The sequence below is a fragment of the Ursus americanus genome, chromosome 4, assembly GCF_024610735.1.
Source record: "Ursus americanus isolate L20-20 chromosome 4, mUrsAme1.1.p, whole genome shotgun sequence".
Classification (NCBI taxonomy): Eukaryota; Metazoa; Chordata; class Mammalia; order Carnivora; family Ursidae; genus Ursus; species Ursus americanus.
The window spans coordinates 82409380-82421793 of record NC_142130.1 but is presented as its reverse complement, the minus strand read 5'-3'; positions in this window follow the sequence as shown (position 1 = coordinate 82421793).

Below are 12414 nucleotides of genomic sequence, written 5' to 3'. Positions count from 1 at the left end.
TAAAATTTTGGAGTAGGACTCTGGGTCCCATTATACCAATGTTGGATGGTGCCACATTGACTGGAATTTTCCAAACAGTAGAGAGATCCAAAATGACAGTGAAGGGAAAAACAATTGATCTTATAACTGACTAAAACCTCGGCTAGCTATGATGCTCGATCCGCTCTCCAAACACAAGAGTGCAACAAAAAGCACAAAAACACGGACTGGACTTGGACATGAAATGTTTGGTGCATGTGACAGTGTTTCAGAAGAGCCACTGCTGGTCACATTCCCGTGTTGCTTGATCACCACAATTGTGACTTTTCAAAAATGGCTCCACAACCAGAAGCTTTCGTTTGCAGAGGAAACTATTCACCCTTTAATTTTCAAACAAGTGATTTCTTCCACTTGAACTTCTTCTAGGCCCCGAATAGACACTGCTAATGTGCCTTTAAAAAAAGAAGTCAGAATTTTAAAGTAGTACCTAAAACTGTAAGACCAGTTCATTAAATGTGCATCATTGGTGTTGGTTTCCAATCCGAGCTCTTTTCTCCCCTCACTGGGCACACACCACTTTCATTAACATTCAGGGAGTTGCACACACGCATTAAGGAAGAGAAAGTTCTTCCAGAGTAATGAGGCCAGAAGAGTATGACACCATCATCACTTCTTCCTCTTGCTTTGTACTTACATTTAATACCATTCTGCTGCCCCCAGATAAGCCTTCTCAGCCTTATTTTCCAAACACAGATACAGAAAGCCCTCTTTGTTATTTCATAACCACTGCTACTGTAATTTTACAGAAAGCTGAGCACACTGGAATGTATATTTTCATAACGAGGGGAATGATTTAAACGATTTCCTTTAACATCTGCTAGCTTCCATGACTGGAAATTTGTTGAATTCTATGAATTTGCTAGGGGCTATTAAAGAACTAACAGGAGAAAGTCCCTGCTGTGTCTGTGCTTACAATTTAAAGAAATAAAGCAAATAATAAAATACGCATAGTAACTTGCATTTGTATAGCTTTTAGGACTAACCAATTGCTCTCTATGCCTTATTTCAGTCAATGTTCCAAGGATGAGCAATATGACGTTGTTACTCCAATGCTATGTACAGGCTAGCTGAACGGTATAGAAGCTGAAGTTACTCAGGGTCACAGGTCAGGGGAGTAACAGCTGGAGCTATGTTTGTGTTTGCTGACTCCTACACCAGTGTTCTTTCCATGTGCCAGGTTAATGTGACTTTTTGGTAGTTGCTTGTATATTATCCTATAGGCGGAAAGATTGGATGCAGTCCCATTGAGAAGAACAATAAAAGCCTTCCTTATACTATTTGCAGTTTTCTGACTGTTGGTGGAGTTGAGTTGAGTCTCCTGTGGGGAAAGGAACTAAAGAAACAGAAAGACCTCTTATGAACAGAATCTAAGGAAAGCAGAAGGAAAGCGGGAGATTGAAAAGGAAGAACAAGCAAAGACTAGAGTCCCTTGAAAGAACATGAAATATTGTAGGGAAGACAAAATCTGGAGGTGATTCTCCATGAAATAAAGTCACACCAAATGGTGTAGAGAGGATGATATTTGCCATTTCTAAATTGTAAGGCCGACACTCCGGGGTTCTCTTCCCAGGTGTGGCTAAAAGTTAAAGGGAAAAGAAAATCCATGGCTCAAAGTAAAAATTGACCAAACCTTCTTTATATCTGAACCAAATCTAAAATGATCTGGGGTAGGGATGCCTGGGTGGCTCAGTTGCTTAAGCATCTGCCTTCAGTTCAGGTCATGATCTTAGGGTTCTGGAATCAAGCCCTGCCTTGGGCTCTCTGCTCAGTAGGGAGTCTGCTTCTCCCTCTTCCTCTGCCCCTCCCCCACCCCACGCTCTCTCGCTCGCTCTCTTTATCTCAAACAAATAAATGAAATATTCCCCAAAAAATAAAATAAAATGATCTGGGGTAGAAATTCAGAAATACAAGTTAACTCCTGGGAAGAAAAAAAGTGCTAAAGACCTGAACCACAATGAGAACATGGAGACCCTCTGAGCTAAGGAAGGAGGATGTCTATCAAGAAAGGATCAAAGATCTTACCTCTTAAAGTCTGAGCACTGGGATACACAGTACAATTTATTCTGAGTTAGGAAAATGGGGGAAAGAAAGCAAGAAGTTTAGAGTTTCCTTAAATCCTATATTTCTGAAGATTAGGGCTGGAGATCGCTCAAGATAAAAACACACAGAAGGTAGTTGATACTCATTAGTTAAACTAAGATACAGTCAAGAGTAATTCATCCAGTTTACATGTTGATGAACTTCTGCCTCTTTTGACTAGTCAATATCAAGTGGGACACCATTAGCTGCCTTACATTAATGGATAAATTCCATTTCACTGATGTTTGGCTAATGATTTACTGAAATATCTTCAGGTGCTTAAAACAGAAATAATGCCTATGTTCTGATGGGCAGATAGCTAATTTTTCAAAACCAGATAGGATGCTTGTCTCACCTTTTCTCAGGTTTTGCTCTTTCATTCAAGCTTATGATACAGGGGAAGAAATACTGAAATGAGTTTCATATTCTCTTAATTATGTTGGTCTTCAGGTCAGAAGTAACCAATCAAGCTTGTGTGCTGATTAAACTTCTAAATCTGGTTATGCTCAAGTGGCTGACTTCTAAGATTAATGAAGCAGAACTCTGGCTCATTTTTATTTATTTTGATTTAATTTAATTGGATGTGTAATTTTATATTACACAAGGAAAAGAGTTTTAAAACAGGTTACTTTCTAGTTTAATTTGGGAAAACCTTTCTGTTTCACCTTTCGGGTTATCAAGGCAATCTTTCAACAATGTTTCTAATTATTTCAGATTCTTCCCAAACACGAGATAGACTAATTATTGTAGTTACGTAGATCGCAGTTTGTGTCCGACCAACCTTCTGGGTTCTGAATACTTCTTTTCAGTATATGCAACAGAGAAAGTTCGAAAACAAGTTAGCAAAATGGTTAATATAAATGAAGCAAAACAGATTTGAGTGTTTTCTTTCAGAGTTTCACATTCTTCTAGTATAATATATGCTGACAGTTTTAAAGAAAACGCTCTCCTTCTGCATAAATTAGGGTATCTGTGTAAATAACATTAATCGTTTTTTTAGTTCCAGGGTCAGAAAGAAGATGGCTGTTGAAAAACATGGTATCTGGGCGCCTCGGTGGCTCAGTCAGTTGGGCATCTGCCTTAGGCTCAGGTGATGATCCCAAGGTCCTGGAATGGAGCCCTGTGTCCTCATCAGGCTCCCTGCTCAGTGGGGAGTCTGCTTCTCCCTCTCTCTCTGCCCCTTCCCCCTGCTCATCCTCTCTCTCTCTCAAATAAATGAATTTTTAAAAAACACATAGTATTCATGGCCAACGTTTCTTCCTATTTATGGTATGATCTAGGAATATCAAAACGATGCCTCCACTGATTTTTTTATTCTATTTGCTATGGGAAGAGAAAACACTATTCTGACCTTTATAGTGATACGGTTTATGTTCACAGCTATTAAATCTCATTTCCTACTGAATCATGTGTTTCTCTGCTCCATTTGCAATGCAAAGTGAAGTTTTCCCATTGCCTCATTAATTTAAATTATCAGTCAAATATGTTTATGAGAACTAAGCAAAGAAATATAATTTTCATCCTGACATGAACTTCCCTGGGCTTTTCTCCCCTAAGGGAGGATAAACCCAGCTTTCTCATCAATGTTGTAAATATGAAGGTCTTGCAGTTTCAGGCTGAATGAGTCTTCTACACTTTCATGCTCTCATTTTGGTGGTTTTCAAAGTGCTTGAAACCACTTTTGTTTATGCCACTTTTAATATGTAGAGATAATAGAGTCATCAGTGCCTTCTTTAAACAGAGGGAGAAAAACTATATTCCTTACAGAGACTGAAGCAAAAATGGAGTATCTGGATAGCTGTATACTCAACCCAGGTAATTCTCCAATGAAATGCTGTTCAGCACTTGTGTGCTTGGAATGGTTCTTACCTTGGCCACCCTGTGACTGGGGAGAATAATGCTCCATCATTTTCCAATCCCCCAGCTGTGACAGTGTGAACGTTCTTAGGACATTTGCTGGCAAACAGGAAGTACTGAAACAGCGAGACAATGAAATCAGCAATAGTATATAGTAGCCAAGCTTCCTGGGCATTGGGGTCTAACAAGTTGAAGTGCCGAACAGATGTGCAGTAAGGTCAGGAATTGTGAGGTCAGTAATTACTGGACGTGTTTTCTAGATGGAGTCTGCTAGAGGCCCATCTTAAATGAAGGTTTGTGGGACCCAGTGAGGATACTGAGGAAGGAAGGAAGGAAGGAAGGAAGGAAGGAAGGAAGGAAGGAAGGATGGAAGGAAGGAAGGGAGGAAGGAAGGAAGGAAGGGTAAGTAATACACATACCACTTTCTTCTGCCAGGCAAATGTTTTATAAAGTCTATCTTAATTAATCATTGCATCAACCCTATGAGATGGCCTTATTATCTTCATTTTTCAGGTGGGAAAATGAGGAACAGAAAGTTTAAAAATTTTTCTAGCTAGTAGATGGAGATAGTAATAGAACCGTTGTACTTGATTTAAAAAAATATGTCATGCTAACCTTGTTTGTCACGGACACAGGCAAATATGGTTTACTAAATATTTACTAAATGGGATATTAGAAGCTTGATAAACTTAACCTCTTTTGCTCTCCTCATTACTGTTTAAAAGAGTATAAAGTCCTTGGTGACCTAAAAATTTATTGCATGTCAGAAAGAAAAATGTGGCTGAGGAGAAATGGATCCAAAAATTGACTGATACAGTTGACAGACAAACTGATTACACAAACTGTCAGCATGGCTGTAGTTTAACATTTATTCCTTCATTTGTGCAGAACGTCAGTCAGTCTCAAAAGAAAGTGACACCAAAAGAAATAATTTAACACACTCTCCCTTATAATTATCAATATTAGTTCACTGCCTCGCATCAAGAGTAAAGAAGTCAACTTACTTCAGCCAACAAAATCCTGAGCATGAAGAACTCTTGAATTGTTAAGCCAGCATTATATTCTTTGAGATTTCAAATAAAGCTGAATATGTGAAAGCAAACACAGTAAATCTACCCAAAAGACTTAAATATCCTATGATTTGCACATACTTATAAGTGTTGAAGGAATGTTGGAAATTGTCTTTTTTGGTAAGTATTTTTATTTATTTATTTTTGGGAGAGAGAGAGAGAGAGAGAAAACGAGTGGGGGGTGGGCAGAGGGAGAAGCGGGCTCCCTGCCCAGCAAGTAACCCAATGTGGGACTCGATTCCAGGACTCTGGGATCATGACCCCCAGCCGAAGGCAGACGCTTAACCACACAGGCAGCCAGTTGTCTATTTTTGTTCAGGTTGCTATAGCAAAGTACCCGGACTGAGCGGCTTACAAACAACAGAGGGTTAGTCCTCACCTTTCTGGAGGCTGGAAGTCAAAGATCAGGGAGCGATCAAGCCTGGGTTCTGGTGAGAGCCCTCTTGCGGATTGCAGACTGTCATCTTCTCACTGTGTCCTCATAGGACGAGGGCCAAGACAGTGCCTTTCATGAGGGCACTAATTCCATTCAGGGGGGCCCCACGCTCGTGACCTAATCACCTCCCATAGACCCACCTCCTACTACTATCTCATTGGAGGTTAGTATTTGAACATATGAATTTTGCAGAGACACAAACATTTGGTCCATAATAGATGGATAGCAGAACACTAACACCAAGAAAAACATAATGTGCCCTAACACATAGGATAGAGTATGAATTCTGCAACTCAACTGCCTAGGTTCAAATCCCAGCTGTGCCACTCACTAGCCATCTTATCTTAAGCACGTTACTAAACTTCTTGGTGCCTCAGTGTCATCGTCTATGAAATAACAGTGACTCTCATGTTGGTTTTAAAGGTTAAATGAGGGATATCTGGGTGGCTCAGTCAGCTGAGCATCTGCCTTCAGCTCAGGTCATGATCCCAGGGTCCTGGGATCAAGCCCCACATTAGGCTCTCTGCTCAGCAGGGAGCCAGCTTCTCCCTCTCCAGATCCCCTTGCTTGTGTTCCCTCTCTCACTATCTATGTCAAATAAATAAATATTTTAAAAAATTTTAAAAATTTAAAAAATAAAGATTAAATGAGTTCATTTGTGCAAAATTTCTGGTTTTTAGTAGGTGGTATATAAATATCAGCTATTTTATTAGTCAGGATCCAACTTATGAAAGTTGGAATGCATTTAATACATCACGCAGTCACTCTTCCTAGTGACGTATAAGAACATTGAGGATTATTGAAATGTAATGAGTTTTCCAAAATATCAGGGCTAGTTAAGGGCGGAACAGGAAGCAAACGTAAGTTGGCCAATGATGTAGTATAGTAGTCTTTCTCTGCATCACACATATTTGCAGTTGTGCTATTTAATACAGGCTGAATTCTAAATTATCTATTATCTACCTGGTCATCTATCAATCATCTATCTGTCTATTTATACATCAGCTTGATTCAGAAATGATGTCAGTTGGCTTACAAAAAACACACACAACACAATGAGATTTTAAATATTTAATTATGAAGTGAAAGGAACATAAATTTGGGAAACATAAGCTGAAACTCTGAGTGAAGATAATGGACAAATGGGAATTTTCCACTGGCTAAAGATGAGACGTTATTTAGGATCTGAGATTTCTACTCTGCAAACAAAGACACAGGGATCCCATGATCCTGTCAGTGTAGATCAGATAACTGGATCATTGGCTACAGGCGATCGCAGGCCACAAAACACAAATAAGCCAGCTGTTTAAGAGAGCAGTCAATACTTTCTGACAACATTGACAAACTGTTTTCTTGAAGAAAATGGCACCTCTCCAAAGAAATAAATTGCAAATAAAATCAGCTTGATGCCATTGCTCTTTTCCTACCATGTGTTCTGTCAGCACATAAAAAGAACAAAGTACATTTTTTCATTACAGCTTTGCAAAAATCATAAATAAATCTCTTATAATATTATAACTTAAAACACAGATGTAATTAAACTCCTGGCTTAGTATAAGTATACCAGTATATTTAAGGAGAGTTTTATGTAAATTCACAGCAGGTAGTAACATTGCTGGTCCACAATACCATTTTCCTACTGATGCTTGAAAGCCTGTCATTTTAAGGTGAGAAGTCTGCAGTATGTGAGACAGTCTGCAGACTGTCCTGAAAGTGTAAAGGACATCAAAAGTCCTCAAGATGAGTGATTCAGTCTGTGGTCATAGAGAACAGTCATCTAAAGATTATACACTTTAGAAATCAGCTCAATTTATTCATTTAACCTCTATCTGGTTTCTTTAAACATTCTTGGAATATAGTTTGTTACACCAAGAATGATGAAGAAATTTGTACAAAGGGAACTATAGCTCCAACTACATCCATACCATTACTAGGTCAAGCTTACTCATGTTATGTAGGATGGAAAGAAGGTTGCCTAGTTATTTATTGTGAAAAATCCCTGGTTGATGAAAGCAAACAACCTTTATCTTTGATTTCTCAGAAGCTCAACATTATCGTTCCACCAAGACATTGACCCAAATCAGCCATATTGTTATTTTTGTTCTGTATCAGATGTGGCTTTCCATAGGATCCAGATTCATGTTTGGGTTTGTTGTGGTTTTTTTTAATGTTGTTTATTTTGTCTCATATTTCATTTCAATAGTCCCTTTGGTCGGGTAAGCAAATTTCCTGTCAAACACATTCTTTCCAGAACTCATGAGATGGACTACTCCATTCAAAAGACATGTTGGAATCATAGATCATATGCCAGAAAAACAAATTGCATTTTTATATCAACTTTGAGGAGAATTTTTCATTTTGCACAAGATAAAGGTAAAAGATTTCCATGTGGCCTCAGTCATCAATTGTTTTCCCAAGACTTCAATTGCCTTAATATTTTTAGTTCATTCTCATACTAGAACTTGTTTCTGCATAAATCAGTAGACATGGGAGTTTCAATGGGTTCGTTTGTTCTCAGAAGTTTCTTTGCTGCATATCAGACACTTCAAGTGAGAAAATGGGTCATCTGTTAAATATGCTTTTCCACTTCTGCACCATTTCTCAGAAAATCTTCAGTAAGCATAGTCTTCTCTTTCTTGAGAGACAGAATCATCCCTCCCTCCTTCAACTATCAGCTTAGTCCTTTGTTCCCTGTGGCATTGGGTACTACTCTTTAGGCTGCTCTGGAATCATCCTCCCTGAAAAAAGGTTTTACCTACTGCCTTACCTATAGTAATATAGAACTTACAGTAATTCCTTTAAGCATCATTATCTTTCTTATTGACTTCTTTATAATGCTTTTGATATTGCATTGCTTTTAAAAAATACCTTTTGGATATCCTTCTTGGATTATTTTTTTCTATCTATAGCAACTTGTCATCTTTACTAATGAGTTAGAAAGAAGGGAGGTGATACTTATACCTCTCACCTTGCACTCAAATGGTCCAATCTGTTCTCGGCGCACCAGTAATTAGGAAATATTTGGGGTCCAGATGTCAAATAACACAGCATATATCTGCATGTAACTAAAATAGTTCTTTATGTTTCCATACCAACAACCGGGACTCAGGTAAATTATAATCCTCTTTGTCTATCCTGTGTATGTACACACACACACACACACACACTTCTCATCTATTTATAAAACCAAGAAAATTATTACAAGTTTATCTGGCAAACCATCTGTTTTTAACACTTATTTTACTGTGATTGCATAACTCAGGAAGCATTTCCAGAAATCAAACCTGAAGTTAGCCTGTCATCCCAATCTCTTTTCCAGTGGATCTGTGCTAATTTGGAAAACTGTGAACAATGTCACCCTAGCTCCTTTCTGCATCTTCTTTATTGTGGAATCCTTGCTTTTATAATAATATAATACAAGACTACTAACTTGAAAATATGGGCTTTATAGACACATACCCAAACTGTAAATTTAGTTGTTACATCAGCAAGGGTCTTGATAAGAAAAGAGTCCACACTCAAACTGAGTAATTGAAAAAGTTTGATAAAACGCTGATTTAAAAGGTGCTGTCAGGGTTTAGGGAAACCTAATAAGGGATAATATTCAATTTGAGGCCACTAACTGAGAGGGGTGTTATCCTTAGATTAGAAGGGGAAGGGCAAGAAGCAATGGTTTGAATTTGAAAAGGCAACAGTATGGAAAAGGATTCCTGAGAGAATCTTTGGCCTCCAGTAGAGGGAGATAACCAACACTCAGGGAGGGGACCTGAAGAATATACCACCTAATCTCTCTCTCTTGTCTGGGCTTCCCATTGGTTGAACCCAACCTGAATCCAAAGGACAGGAGACCTATGGTCCAGATCGGCATCCTGGGGCATGAGTAGGGTGGAAAGTAGCACTAGAGGGAGCAAGGGGAAAATAGTCAACAGATAAAGAGACTGAACATGATAACCATGTGAGGTCACACAGCAGGCGCAACAAGACACATCTTTCAATCCAAAGCAGAAAATCTGAGCTCTAGAATGGCATTCCATTAGTGGGATGCTATAGGTAGTCTCTTTAGGATTCAACTTGCACAATCTATTATCATGCCCTTACATCAATTTCTGAAATAATTTGTCTTGGTATCTCCTATACGGCCATATATAGTTTCATGAATAGTAAATTCTCAGTAAACTCCCATAGAGTCATTAAATAACTCCTCTTTTGTCCCTTACCACTGCTGTTAGTTTTTTTTTTTTTTTATCTTGGATGAGTTTCCAGAAGCAATGTTTCAAAGTTCCAAGAAAGTCACTGTCTCCACATGCAATGATATGCCAGATTTGGACAAATAATACAGAATACTGTATTTTAACAGTTGTGATCAAGGCAGACTGATTGCTGCACTGTTCAAAAGAAGTGAGGTCAGCAGCAAAACACCTCTGTCAAATGAATTCATTTAGAAAACCTTATGAAATAGTTCGTAGTCTTACTGTGACGCTGCCTCACAGAGCTGAAATGATATGGATGGAAATGTTCAGGAGAAATTCAGAAACTCCTCCTATCCTCAATTTCACTGTGAAAAAAAAAGTAGCGCCAGCCAGTTTCGGGTAGAAATGGATGTGAGCACATCTTTTTCTGCCCACCAAGATGAATTGCCTGTAATGACGGCCATTTGAAAATTGTGGCGTCAAATTTTGAGCATCAGTGTTGTATTTTAAAAAGCAGGTAAGTCCTGTTCTGATGGAAATGTGTGGGGTTCATTCTCCTGCAGAACAAAGTGCATCCAAGAAAAGAGGGTTTCTCCTCCTTTAAACTTTCAGTCTCTTGGGCAACCTATGGGGGAAAAAATCTGTACGAGGTGTACGATAAAGGCTACACATACGTACGCAGCTGTGTGCTACATTTTAGGCACAGAAGCAAACTCTTTATGAGCTAGCAGCTAATTAGGATCAAGATCTGCTTGGCGTGCAATTTCGCTTCCTTAACATCTTTGATACTGAAGTCACTCTGACTTACAGAGCATCCTACACTTTAGTCACTGACCCATAAAATACAAATGAAAGCTGGTAAAAGGATAACAACATGCATTCTGAATAACTCACTAGGAAATGCCTCAAACTCGAAAGACATTTTAATAATAATTCACCAGCCAATTCCATTAGCCTTAAAGACCAGAGAAGCACAAAGAGAAAATTTGAATTACATAGCTCCACTTGCTATAATTTAAAGATATTTCAAGTTAAATTGAAACCTTTTGGATGTGGTATCTTGCTGTTTTTGAGCTAGCAAAATGCAAGATCCTAATAGTAAAACCCAGTTAATGATAAACTGTATTTCTGTACTTCACACTCTGCTCCCAGTCGAGTCATTTCTAGCTCAGCATTGTATTTTAAAAGCTTTCTTCGTTTAAAGAAACATATCAAGCAGAGGTGATTTAAACTGGTCTTATGATATAATTATGACACCAGTTTTTAAAAGTAAGGTGTTTTTCCTATGCATCCACTTCAGCCTTTTTGTCGCTATCTCCTGTAGCGTCCATTTTGGTGCTCCCCGTGCTCGTACTCAAGTTAGCATGCTCTGTGAGTGAATCTGTTTGTTTCTGACCACTTTTTCAAATCATCTTTTTTTTTTTTTTGGTTTTTTTCATTTTCATTGTTTTTTCCATGTATATCAATCCCCTGTGGCTGGCATCACAAAGTGCCCCAAACTGGGCAGCTTAAACAATATTGTCTCACAATACATTCTGGAGGCTGGCCGTCCAAGATCGGGGTGGCTGCAGAGTTGGTTCCTTCTGAAAGATGTGAGGACGAATCCGTTTCCTTCCTCCCTCCAGACTTCTGCTGGCCTGCTGCCAGTCTGGCATTCCTTGGCTTGTAGCTCCATCATCATGATCTTTGCCTTCATCCACATGTGGCACCCTTCCTGTGGGTCTGTGTCCAAATCTGTCGTTTTTTAGAAGGACATCAGTAGAGGGGCTTCTCTAACTCCAGTATGACCTAATCTTAACTAATTACATCTTCAAAGACACTATTTCCAAAGAACATCACATTCTTCGACCCTGGAGGTTAGTACTTCAGTATATGAATGAGGGGGGTGGGCATCCTGTGACAGCAGTCTCTCTATGTGCGTGCCTAAGATCCTAGAGTTTCAATTACTTCCCGTTCACGTTTACTAATGAACTTCTAGACTTCAATGTCTATTCTGTTTTTAAGCCCATTCAATGAGTTGTTTCTTGTTCTTTGTTTTGCATGTTCTTTGTGTTTCTTCCATTTCTGTTCTCATTATGTTCATTTTCCTTTAAAGACTGAACACATTAAGCGTAATTATATAAGCTCTTTTAATGTCCTGTCTACTGATTCTATCATGTTTGCCATGTATTTCTTTTTCTGTTGCCTAATTTTTTCTACTGTTAGTGAGTTACATTTTTCTTCTTCTTTGCGTATCTTTGCATGGCCAATAATTTAGAACATGGTGAGTTTATGTTAATGATGACTAAATTTTGTAATCTTCCAAGAGTGTTAAAATTTGTTCTGTCAAGTATTTAAGTTAATTGCAAAGCAACTTGATTTGTTCAGAGCTTGGTTTTCAACTTTGTTACAGTGGGTCTAGAGTAGCCATTATTCTAGGGCTCAGCCGTACTACAAAAGCATGGCAGTTCTGTCAGTCTCATTGGGCACCCCAGGTATTGAATGATCACACCCAGTCTTTCTAGTTAAAACATAATGTCTTCCAGCCCTTGGTGAGAACTGAGAACTGTTCAGAGTATGTCTTCCTGGTTGTTCTTTTCTCAGGCTCGTGACATTTCACCCTATACATAGGAGGCTTGGTAATCATCAGCTCAGTCAAGGACATCCTTATATAGATTTCTAGAGCTTTCTCCACACAGCTCTCTTTTCCCTGGTACTCTTCCTTGCAAATTGCACCTACCTCATTCTTCCAAAACTGGACTCT